Source organism: Canis lupus, chromosome 8, assembly GCF_003254725.2.
Source record: "Canis lupus dingo isolate Sandy chromosome 8, ASM325472v2, whole genome shotgun sequence".
NCBI lineage: Eukaryota > Metazoa > Chordata > Mammalia > Carnivora > Canidae > Canis > Canis lupus.
The window spans coordinates 48,117,134-48,129,306 of NC_064250.1; positions in this window are offsets into that span (position 1 = coordinate 48,117,134).

A 12,173-nucleotide genomic window follows, 5' to 3' on the forward strand; every position below is an offset into this window, starting at 1 on the left:
TGTGTTGAAGTTGAGATAAGTATGAGACATCTAAATGAAGATGTTGAGAAAGCAGTTGGATAAATAAGCCTGGGACTTAGTGAAAAAATCTGAGCTAGGGGATCCCTGGGTGGCGCAGCAGTTTGGCGCCTGCCTTTGGCCCAGGGCGCGGTCCTGGAGCCCCGGGATCGAATCCCACGTCGGGCTCCCGGTGCATGGAGCCTGCTTCTCCCTCTGCCTGTGTCTCTGCCTCTCTCTCTCTCTCTGTGTGAATATTATAAATAAATAAATTAATTAATTAAAAAAAATCTGGGCTAAAAGTATAAAGTTGGTGGTTGTCACTATATAGATGGATGAGCTCACCAAGGAATGAATGTACACAGAGAGGAGGAAGGGGCTAAGGTCCGAGTCCTGGGACGTAGCAACAAGAAGAGGCCGGAGTAAGAGGGGAATCAGTCAAGGATGAGAAGTGATCAGCAAGGTGGGAAGAAACCTAGGGGAGTATAGTTCCTGAGAGCCAAGTGAAGACAGTGTTTCTAGAAGCAGGGAGATGTCCAGTCACATAAGGATTGTTAGTAACATAGAGGTGTTCCAGAGCTTGATCAGGGAAGTTTTGGCGGAGTGCAGGGAGAAAAAGCCTGGTTGGAGTGGATTTAAGGCAAAGGACAAGAGCAGGAATTGGTGTAACTATGAGAACCCCTTCAAGGAGTTTTGCAAGAGGAGAAATGGGGACAAGTGGCTAGAAGGAGAAATGGGGTCAAGGAGGGTATCTCAAGATAGAAGAAATAACAGCATAGACAGCCCGGGTGGCTTAGTGGTTTAGCGCTACCATCAGCCCAGGGCCTGATCCTGGAGACCCAGGATGGAGTCCCACGTCAGGTTCCCTGCATGGAACCTGCTTCTCCCTCTGCCTGTGTTTCTGCCTCCCTCTCCCCCTCTATGTCTCTCATGAATAAATAAATAAAATCTTAAAAAAAAAAAAAAAAGAGGGGATTCCTGGGTGGCTCAGCAGTTTAGCACCTGCCTTTGGCCCAGGGCACGATCCTGGAGTCCCGGGATCAAGTCCCACGTCAGGCTCCGGCATGGAGCCTGCTTCTCCCTCCTCCTGTGTCTCTGCCTCTCTCTCTCTCTCTCTCTCTCTCTCTATGTCTATCATAAATAAATAAATAAATCTTAAAAAAATTTTAAAAAAAGAAGAAGAAGAAGAAATAACAGCATATTTGTGGGCAAATGGTGATGTTGTAGAAAGATAGTTTGCTAAAGAAAAAAAAAAAGGATAGTTTGCTAATGTAGGCCATAGGGGGAGAATTTCTAGAGCCTGTCCTGTCCTTGGGTAGGAAGGTGGGGGTGAAATGTCATACATGGGGAGAGATGGACTTTAGAGAGAAGAACCCTTGGTTCGTCCATGATAGAGGGGGGAAGGCAGTGTATGTGGACAGGAACTGCCAAGCGGTAGCTGCAGTGATGGAAGCTGGTCGAAATTCCCTTCTTATTGTCTCCATTTTGTCAGCCACACTGGCATCAGCATTAATTTTCTAAAACACAGGCCTGCTTATGCCCTTGCACGGAATGAGTCTTTGCTAGCTCCCTGTTAAATATAAGGTACAGATGTCTCAGCTCCTCTGGAGCCACTGTCCTCAAAACTTGCCTCATTTTAAGGTTGCCACTGAGCTGTCCTGGGCTCTGTTCCCTGAGCACGCCAGACTCCTTCACGACTCTGGGTCTTTGCACTTGCCGTTCCGTCTGCCTGCAAGGCCCTGCTCTGACTTTTCACCTGACAAACCCCTACTCCTTTTCCAAAATTCTACTGAAATGTCACCTCCTCTCCGAAGTGATCACTGTCTCTTCTTTGAGTTCAAAAAAAAAATAGACTGTGAGTTCTCTTTGTGTCCCCAAGTAGTGCCTGATTGCCAATTGTCACCAAATAGATGTTTGCTGACTCCGTTGCATAAAGTGTTTTGTATGCATTCACAGAGACTGATTTTCATCTCTTCATCAGAGGTACATTATTTCAGATCTTTCTAGCATCTAAGTGGAACAAAATCAATATAGAGTCAGATAGACACCTAGGGCATGGAACCACCGACTTTGCCAAACCTCCCTTGCAGGTTTTGTTTTTTGAGGTTCCATGCAGTCTGTGTGCTCCAGAAGACAGAACTCCCAGGGGAAGAGACGGAGCTCAGTGTGCCTAACGAAGCAACAATCAGCAGGAATGTCCTGAGGCCAGAAATGAGAAATCCAGCCAGACTCCACTGTGGTTGGATGCCCAGAGACGTTTACGCCCATCTCTGTAGGACAATCACGGAAAGTCTGCATCTGGCAGCTAAGAAACAGGAAGCCTCTGCGCTGGGCCAGCAGGCCACCCAGAGCCGTTTACCTGGGTGTGGCACAGAGCAGCAATGCTTTCTGTTTAAAAATTAACTGGCGGCTTGCATTCACGTTGACAGAATAGCAATTGGCATGACCCTTTAAAAATAGCTTTACTGCTTTTCTTAGATGATGAAAGCCCTAGAAGGTCATTTTACTTCCCAAATAGAGTCGTATTGAGAGGAAAAGAAAGACACCTATAATGCTGCCTCCTAGGGAAAAAAAATCACAATTAACATTTTGGTGTTTGTCTTTTTTTTTCCATACTTTTTTCTCTGTGTACAGATAAACTTACATGATTTCTCCTAATTATATAAAATTTTAAAAATTGAATTATAAATAAAGCTAAAGTCCTATAGCTTCCTTTTCTTTCTTTCTTTCTTTCTTTCTTTCTTTCTTTCTTTCTTTCTTTCTTCTTTCTTTCTTTTTTTTTGTCTTTCATGTCAATAATTACCAATCTACAACATTGTAAAAGCTGATGATATTCCATTGTATGTATATATCATAATTTATTTAATAAAGTCCCTTTCGATTAGAGAGGCAGGTTTTTTTTTTCTTATGTTGTCACTAGTATAGCAATACTAACAATAGAGCTTGGAGGTAGAGAGCATGGACCAGAGAGTCAGACTGTTTCGATTTAAATCCCTAGAGCCAAAATTCAATCAGTCAACCAACCAACCAATCAATCAATCCCTAGAGCCACTTACTAGCTTTGTGATCTCTCTTTATCTCAGCTTTCTCATCAATTACATGGAAAAAGCCAAAACACCTACTGTTACCATAGGGTTGTTTTAAGGATCCGGTTTTTAGAATGGTTCCTGGCATCTAGTAAATTACTGATAAGTGTTAGCTAGTGTTCTTATGAATAATATTGGGATGAAAAGTATTTTCTATATCTCCGGGAACTTACACTATTTTTTGCTTGGAATATATTTCTAGAAGTGGAAATTCTGGGTCAAAGACTAGGCATGTGTGATACTTTTATACTTATTGCTCAACTGCCCTCCAGAATTGTACCAACTGATTGGTGGTAGAGATGAGGGACTGAAAGAGACCTTTCCATGGTTACTCTGTATATTTCTATATTAACCGAATTTTTATAAGGATATATACAAACATTGCATTGTTTGTATATATATTTTTAAATAGCCAATTTTCCTTCTTTTTAAAAAAAAAAAGCTTTTATTTATTTATTTATTTATTTATTTATTTATTTGAGACACAGAGAGAGAGGCAGGCAGAGACATAGGCAGAGGGAGAAGCAGGCTCCATGCAGGGAGCCCGATGTGGGACTCGATCCCGGGTCTCCAGGATCGCGCCCTGGGCCCAAGGCGTGATCCTGGAGACCTGGGATCGAGTCCCACATCGGGCTCCCTGCATGGAGCCTGCTTCTCCCTCTGCCTGTGTCTCTGCCTCTCTCTCTCTCTGTGTGTGACTATCATAAATAAATAAAAAATAAAAGATAAATAAAAATCACGTTTAGGAAGAGTTTATAGAACATTATTTTATAATAAGTAGGGAAAGAGAAAATCACTTATTAAAAATACAAAGGAAAAAATAAATAAAAAATAAAAATACAAAGGAGAAAAGATGAAAAAGAAATACATTAAAATGTCAGCAATGTTGTTTACAGGTGATAGAACCATGGTTAGTTCTTTGTATTTCTTCTTTTTGCTTTTCTGTATTTTCCATATTTTCAATGGGTACATTTTCACATTGTAATTTTAAAAAAGCAAACAGTGCCCTTGATAATAAAAAAATTCACATTTGTGGGGAAGGCTATGCATGTATGGGGACAGGGGATCTATGGGAAATCTCTCTACCTTCTGCTCCGTTTGGCTGTGAACCTAAAACTGTTCTAAAAATTAAAGTCTACTAAACAAACAAACAAACAAAGCTTGAATTTTCTCATTGACTCTTTCCTAGATATACATTGCTGGGCACCAGAATAAAAAGCTCCACTAGAGAAGCAAATTTAGCTACAAACATGAGCACAGAACACAGGGCTCATGAGATAAGTGCAAAGTTATGTAGGATTTTACAGATAGAAAGTGTAAAATGAGAATAAGGTGGAATTTCAAGGGAATAATAGGCCTAAGAAAGAAACTGTGTGCCTGAAGTGTTAGAGGCTGTGGGCATGAGCTGAAAAGACAGCCAAGGTCCATGGAATTTTCAACTGCACAGATCACCTCTTAGCAGAGGAGCCCTTCTCCCTGTGAGTCTATGCCCTTGCAAAAAAATCTTCCTTGATATGTGTCCAAGGGGACAAAGGGAAAGGAAAGCTCATGGGGTTGGTTAAGGTGAGACCAGCAGCTCACAGGCTCCCCTTCTGTGCGGTGCCCACGTTTAGGGAACAGCAAACACCTCTGATACACTCCAGCAGGGCCACCAGAGAACCAATCAGTGAAGCAAGGTGGGCTGTGGGGCATCATGTGAAGCCCCAGAGATACATTCTCATTGCTGCCATTGATGCTCGATCCAGATTTAGGCAGGACGGTTGGATTCAGTGGGACCAGTCTTGCACCTGCCACCCACAATACGGTTGGACAAATAGGGAGGAAGATGCCTTAGCCTGAAATAGCCTCTCACAAGCAGATGTCACAAGATCTAAGGGTCCACCACAGAGAACCCATGTTAGTGATCACACGTCATGTACAAATACAGTATTCTTGAGCAGCCTCACATCTAGGTACTTACAAGGCTTAACAAACTTTAGCTGCCAATGTAAACCTGTTCAGGGTGGCACATCTCAAGGTCATACAGCATGTTTATACTTACTAAGATGTTTTCGTATACAGCCTCATCTCTTGCATTCTTTGGGGGCCCCCCTGCATCATCCCTATGTGGCTATAGTTTGGGGATGGATGACCCCAGCCATCTCTGGCCCAAATCTGGATAGCTCTCCCTGCATTGGCTGGTGGTGGAAATGGGTAGAGGAGGTCAGTTTGACAGCCTAGTCCATAGACATAAATACAACCAAGTCAGAAGCCTGCTGGTCTGCATCATTGGTGTCTGTGAGGGTGATCTCCTGGGTGTTGGACCTGGGTCAGACTCACTACTAGCTCTTCTGTGATCTTACGGAAGTTAATTTTGCCTCTTTCCCTTCTCAGATTCTTCATCTACAGGAGGGAATTGGGTTGGTAACAGTGCTATTTCCCAGGGTTGTAGTGTCTGCTCTCTCCAGCACCAACAATAGGCACTCCTTAATTTGCAATTTCCTTTTCCTCCAGGGTGGGCCTGGGAGGCCCCACAGCCCTGGAACTTTATTTAGCCCTGGAGGGGATTTAGGGATCATCTGGTACTGTGCATAGTTTCCAGATTTTTAGATTTCAACCATTAATAAAATGAAAACAAACAAAAAATTGGACCAGCCTGAGTGGTCTTGACATTTTATTTGTAGATAAGAGCCCCCCAAAAATAAATCTGCAAAAGACTACAATCTGCTATCATTTTTATCTCATAAAAGAATCTTAACTATCCAGATTTTTAAAAAGAAAAAAAAGAGAGGGAAGGAGGAAGGGCATAATATTCAAATTTATTTAGATTTGTAAAAAACCTCTTTACATTGTCTTTTCTGAAAACCAATGAAAACATCACAGACCAGTGTTAGGGAACCTTGGATCTTCATGCCCTGCCCTTGCTGTATGGATGAGACAACCAAAGCCTGGTGAAGGGACGTACCCAAGGTCACAAAGTGGCTGCAGTTTATCGTTGCTATCTAGCAAAACTCTTGCGGATGTGAGATCCTTTCATGTGGTCAAGACTGGGACCCTGGGCTGGGAGTTAGGAGGTCTGGGCTATTCTACAGCCATTTGCCCTCAAGCCAGTTTCTTCTGCTCTTCTAAAATGGGGATGAAATCGTCCCCTCACTCAAGACTGGTGTGAGAACCTGATGAAAGAAGAGTTTTAAAAGTGCTCTGGAGGGGGTCCTGGGTGGTTCAGGGGTTGAGTGTCTACCTTCTGCTCAGCTCTTGATCCTGGGGTCCTGGGATGGAGTCCCACAACCTGCAGGGAGCCTGCTTCTCCCTCTGCCTGTGTCTCTGCCTCTCTCTCTGTGTCTCTCATGAATTAATTAATAAAATATTCAAAAAAAAAGTTTAACAAAAAAAATATTAAAAAGTGCTCTGGAGATGTGTATCAGGGTATTACAGAGTGAGGCATTAGGAGCGAAAAGTCCTGCTGTCTGTGATTTGCTCGAAAATATTTCAGCCAACAAAACCAGATGAAGCAAATATGGCACCATATTAACCCTGATTAAATCTAGGTGGTGGGGATGGCTATACTAGGCTCTCCACTTTTCTGCATACTTGAAAATTTTTATAATAACTATTCCACCATTTAAAAAGAAAAAAGTGCTCTGGCAAGGTAAATGGAAGAGATGATGTTACTCACAGAGAAGATGCCCTCAGGGAGATCCAAGTGGTGGGCTCTGCAGCCAGGTGGGGCCTACTACCCCAGAAGATGGAGCAGCCCACTCTTCACCAGCCTTGGGCAAGAAGAACCATGGTGAGGAAGTGATTTTGGCTTCCTCCTCAGGCAGGCCTGGTGCCTGTGGCTGAGTGAGGGAAGCCTCCTGCCCGCCCCTTCTTAGCGCAAGGCACCGTCTGACAGACCCAGCCCTGAGGCAGCACCGAGGACAGTGGGGGCTGCCTAGCGCAGCCAACCGGTGCGGGGGGGCTTATGAATATGCAGATAGAGGCCAGAGCTGGTTGGCTACCCCCCCTGCCATCTCCCACCCCCGCCCCAACTCAGATGCCCAGAAAAGTCAGCTGAGAGAAGACTTTCCAGAAATGCCATCTCTTCCTGCTTAAAAACCCATGAAGTCCCTTAAAAATGTGGGGGAGTGAATTACCCAGCTTCTCCCATTACACTGGCCTCCGGGGGAGCTCCTGACCTCTGCTTCCAAATTCCCCAGTGAGGCTGCTCCAAACTGAACATCTTTCTCCCTGTGCCTCAAGCATCTGAGGCTACTAAAACCAGCTCAGCACCAAAATATGGGATATCAGCCCAGCAGGAAGGAGTGGCCGCGTGGCTTTTCCTTCCAGCAGAGGTCTAAACACTGTTGGGGAGGCTGTTTGCTGGGCCTAAAGCCTCTGTGTCTGGCAGAGCTGGGGAGAACTCACCCTCCAAATCAACCTAACCTCAAACATCACTTGAATTTTGCCATCTTCTCCTCCTTCAGTTTGGGAAGTGGAGTGTATGTTGTGTTATCCAGCAATGAAAATCAGTGAACTACAGCTCAACTCAACATGGGTAAATCCTCAAAACATAATGCTAAGTGAAAGAAGTCACAGAATGATAGAGGCACTGGGATTCCATTTATATTACATTTTAAAATAGGCCCAACAATGTCTAGATTTTCATTGAGTATATTCATTCATCCATTATCTTTAATTACAACTGAATGGAGAGATGGATAGATAAATGGAATCTAGGTATCATGAGTAATATACAAAGTGAATATAGGATATAGTCTCTATATCCAGAGATGGAAACAGGAGTCCAGAGGGAAACAGGCTGTCATCCAGCCATTGATCATTACCTGATCAATAATATTCAAAAAATATAAACAATGATATGAGCGTATAGTTCAGACCATACACATATGAATACTGGGGGATTTCAGGTAAAAGAATGTTGTGTGTATTACCTAAGGTGAGCTGCCCACTCTGTTGTGTTTTTCATTAACTAAGCCATTTATCCTTTCTAGAAACAAAATTTTTTCTTACATAATTTGAGAGTAAATATATCTTTTCTTCACTTTAAAAAATAGGCCAAACAAGTCTACAGTTTAGACACACATGTATAGAAGCTGTAGTGAAAGGGAGGGACTGGGTAGTATATAGTTGAGCCCAGCAGTGGTTAACTCTGGGAGTACCTGCAAGAAGGGCCACATAGGGCTTTTCCATTCTAAGCTGGATGGTGGATATGAGTATTCCTTTTACTGTTTTTCTTTAAATCATACACATATATTTATATACCCTTTAGAATATATATATATATATATATATATTTAAAGATTTTATTTATTTACTTGAGAGAGAGCAAGAGAAAGAGCACAGAGGGAGAGGGAGAAGCAGACTCCCCGCTGAGCAGGGAGCCCAACCCAGGAGCTCCATCCCAGGACCCTGAGGTCATGACCTAAGCCAGAGGCAGATGCTTAATGGACTGAGCCACCCAGGCACCCTTGAGTGTATATTTTATAACAAAAAAAAAATTTTAATTCCTTTTTGATGGGGCACCGGAGTGGCTCAGTCTGTTAAGTATCTGCCTTCAGCTTGGGTCATGATCCTGGGGGCCCCATGTCTGGGTCCCTACTCAGCAGAGAGTCTGCTTCTTCCTCCGCCCCTCCCCCCCACTTGTGCACTCTCTCTCAAATAAATAAGTAAAAAAAATTTTTAATAAAATCTTTAAAATAAAATTCTCTTTTGAAGTTAAAAATAAGACATATGATACCATAATCACACTACTGGGTATTTATCCAAAGAATACAAAAACACGAATTCAAAAAAAAATACATGCACCCTAAGTTCATTGCAGCATTATTTACAGTGGCCAAATTATGGAAGCAGCCCAAGTGTCACAGATAGATGAATGAATAAAGAAGATGTCCTATACGGACGCCTGGGTGGCTCAGTGGTTGAGCGTCTGTCTTTGGCTTAGGGTGTGATCCTGGGTCCTGGGATCGAGTCCCACACTGGGCTCCCTGCGAGGAGCCTGCTTCTCCCTCTGCCTGTGTCTCTGCCTCTCTCTGTGTGTGTCTTATGAATAAATAAATAAAAATCTTAAAAAAAAAGATGTTGTATAGATAGATATAGCTACACACACTGGAATATTACTCAGCCATAAAAAGATTGAAATCTTGCCATTTACAACAATATGGGTGGAGCTAGAGAATATAATATGAGAATATAAAATGAGCCAAAGAAAGATAAATACTATATGATTTCACTCATATGTGGAATGGAAGAAATAAAACAAAGGGGGGAAAGTGACAAATCAAAAAACAGACTCTTAGCTATAGAGAACACACTGTGGTTACCTGAGGAGAGGTGGGGGCCTGGGTGAAATAAGGTGAAGGAGATTAAGGAGTGTACTTATCTTGATGAGCCCTGAGTAATATATGGAATTGTTGAATCACTGTATTGTACCTGAAACTACTATAACACTGAAATGTTAGCTATATTGGAATTGAATTTTTAAAATGTGAAATAAATAAATTCCCTTTAGAGCCATAAACACAAATTTATGAACTGTTATTCATAACCTCTGTCCTAATAGATGACACTGTGTCCTAGGAGGCTCTAAATACAGAAGAGGGTAAGAGAGAGCTCATTGGGTTGCACCTTGGACTCCATGGAAGCTCATTAGGAGTCTCAAGGAAGTCAATTTCAACCTTTATTCTCTGGAAGAAACTTTGCATGCTACTCTGCATGTGTGTGTATCTAAAATCATAATATCTAAGATTAATTTGGTTAATCTAAGATCATGGAAACTCCAGAAGGAATGCTTTGCCACGTGATCCAGGCCTGAGCTTCTAAACTTTAGATAAGAATCTCTAAAATTAAAGCATCTGGGGGGTTCAGTCGGTGTCTCCAGCTCAGGTGCTGATCCCCGGTCCTGGGATCAAGCCCTGACATCAGGTTCCCTGCAGGGAGCCGGCTTCTCCCTCTCCCTCTGCCCCTCCCCCCACTCATGCTCTCTCTCACTCGCTCTCGCTCTCAAATATATAAAATCTTTTTAAAAAAAAGAATCTCTAAAATTAATTTCTTAAAGCAGAAAAAATTAAGTGGCTGTGTAAGAAATATTAACAGTAAGCCTTTCAAGGGATTCCTGTTTGGGGGCTCTTTAGTTGCATCTAGCAGGGGCTCTTTAGTTGCATTGTAAGTACAATGGTTTTTAGTCATCCCACTTGTATTTATTGAGTACTTATGGAGTACCAGGCACTGTGTTCTGTGCAGGTGTTCAGGGAAATAGAGTAATCATCTCTTTTCTCCTGCTCTGCCCAGGAGAGAAGACAGACAAGCAAAAAGGACATTAAAATGCAAAGAAGAGATACAGGTGCAATGCTTTGGAAGCACAGAAAAGGTCTTTGTTAACTCTGACAGAGGGCATTAGGAAGGGGTTCAAAAGAGACTTGGAGAATGATTAGGAGTCCCTAGGCAACTAGGAGGTGGGATGGGCCCACCAAAGATGGGAAGGAGTGAAATAGCCCTCAGGGGCCACTGCCAATAGTGTGGTAGGACTAAAACTCAGCACCTGTGAAAATCAAGGGGTAGATCACAACAGAGCCCAAGGCCACGCGTTATCAGGTGCCTGTTCACATTGAGGAGTTTGGACTTCATCCTACTGATAGGAAGAAGCAATTGAAAAACTTCAAGCATGAGAGTGACAGGATTAGATCTGTGTTTCAATTCTTTTTTTTTTTAAGATTTTATTTATTTATTCATGAGAGACACACACACAAAGAGAGAGAGACAGAGACAGAGACACAGGGAGAAGCAGGCTCCATGCAGGGAGCCCGACGTGGGACTCGATCTCGGGTCTCCAGGATCAGGCCCTGGGCTGAAGGCAGCACCAAACTGCTTAGTCACCAGGGCTGCCCTAGATCTGTGTTTCAAAGGATCTTTGACACAGATATGGAGGATGGTTGGTGACAGTGATCGTGGAGGCCCAGGTTTCTTTAGAACTATTTAAAAATAGTCCAGGTGATGGAACTAGATGGTATCATGCTTAGTGAAATACGTCAATCAGAGAAAGACAGTTATCATATGATCTCACTCACATGTGGAATTTAAGAAACAAAACAGGGGAAAAGAGGAAAAAAATAAAACAAAACATGGGAAAAGAGGAAAGAATAAAACAGGGGAAAAGAGGAAAAAAATAAAACAAGATGAAATTAGGGGAGGGAGACAACCATAAGAGACTCTTAATCATAGGAAACAAACTGAGGATTGCTGGAGGGTCAGGGGGTGAGGAGATGGGGTAACTGGGTGATGGGCATTAAGGCATGCTAAGTGAAATACGTCAATCAGAGAAAGACAGTTATCATAGTTATCATATGATCTCACTCACATGTGGAATTTAAGAAACAAAACAGGGGAAAAGAGGAAAAAAATAAAACAAAACAGGGGAAAAGAGAAAAAAATAAAACAAGATGAAATTAGGGGAGGGAGACAACCATAAGAGACTCTTAATCATAGGAAACAAACTAAGGGTTGCTGGAGGGTCAGGGGGTGAGGAGATGGGGTAACTGGGCATTAAGGAGGGCACATGATGTAATGAGCACTGGGTGCTATATAAGATTGATGAATCACTGACCTCTACCTCTGAAACCAATAATACGCTATATGTTAATTAACTGAATGTAAATATAATTTTAAAAGTAGTCCAGGTGAAGGATGCTAAGTATGTGATGGGGGCAGCAGCTGGGCAAGAAAGTTTTCCCCATTTCTAGTTAGGGCTTCTGCCCCTCCCTCCAGAATTCCAGTGGAAGTGCTTTCAGAGTTTGGATGAGTGAAGGCACCATAAAGGTGCCTGAGGACCAGGCAAGATGATGATGACTCAGCTGAAGAAAACAATATGAGCAGGCACCAGTGGCTCATTCATTCATTCATTCGTTCATTCTCAATTCCACCAAAGTTTATAGAAAGCCTTTTCTATTAGGAAGGTGAGCTATAGGGACAGCTGGCTCAGTTGGTAGTGTTTGCAACTCTCAATCTTGGGGTTGTGAGTTCCAGTCCCACCTTGGGCATAGTGATTACTTAAAATCTTAAGGGGCGCCTTCGTGGCTCAGCGGTTGAGCGTCTGTCTTTGGCTTCAGGGCG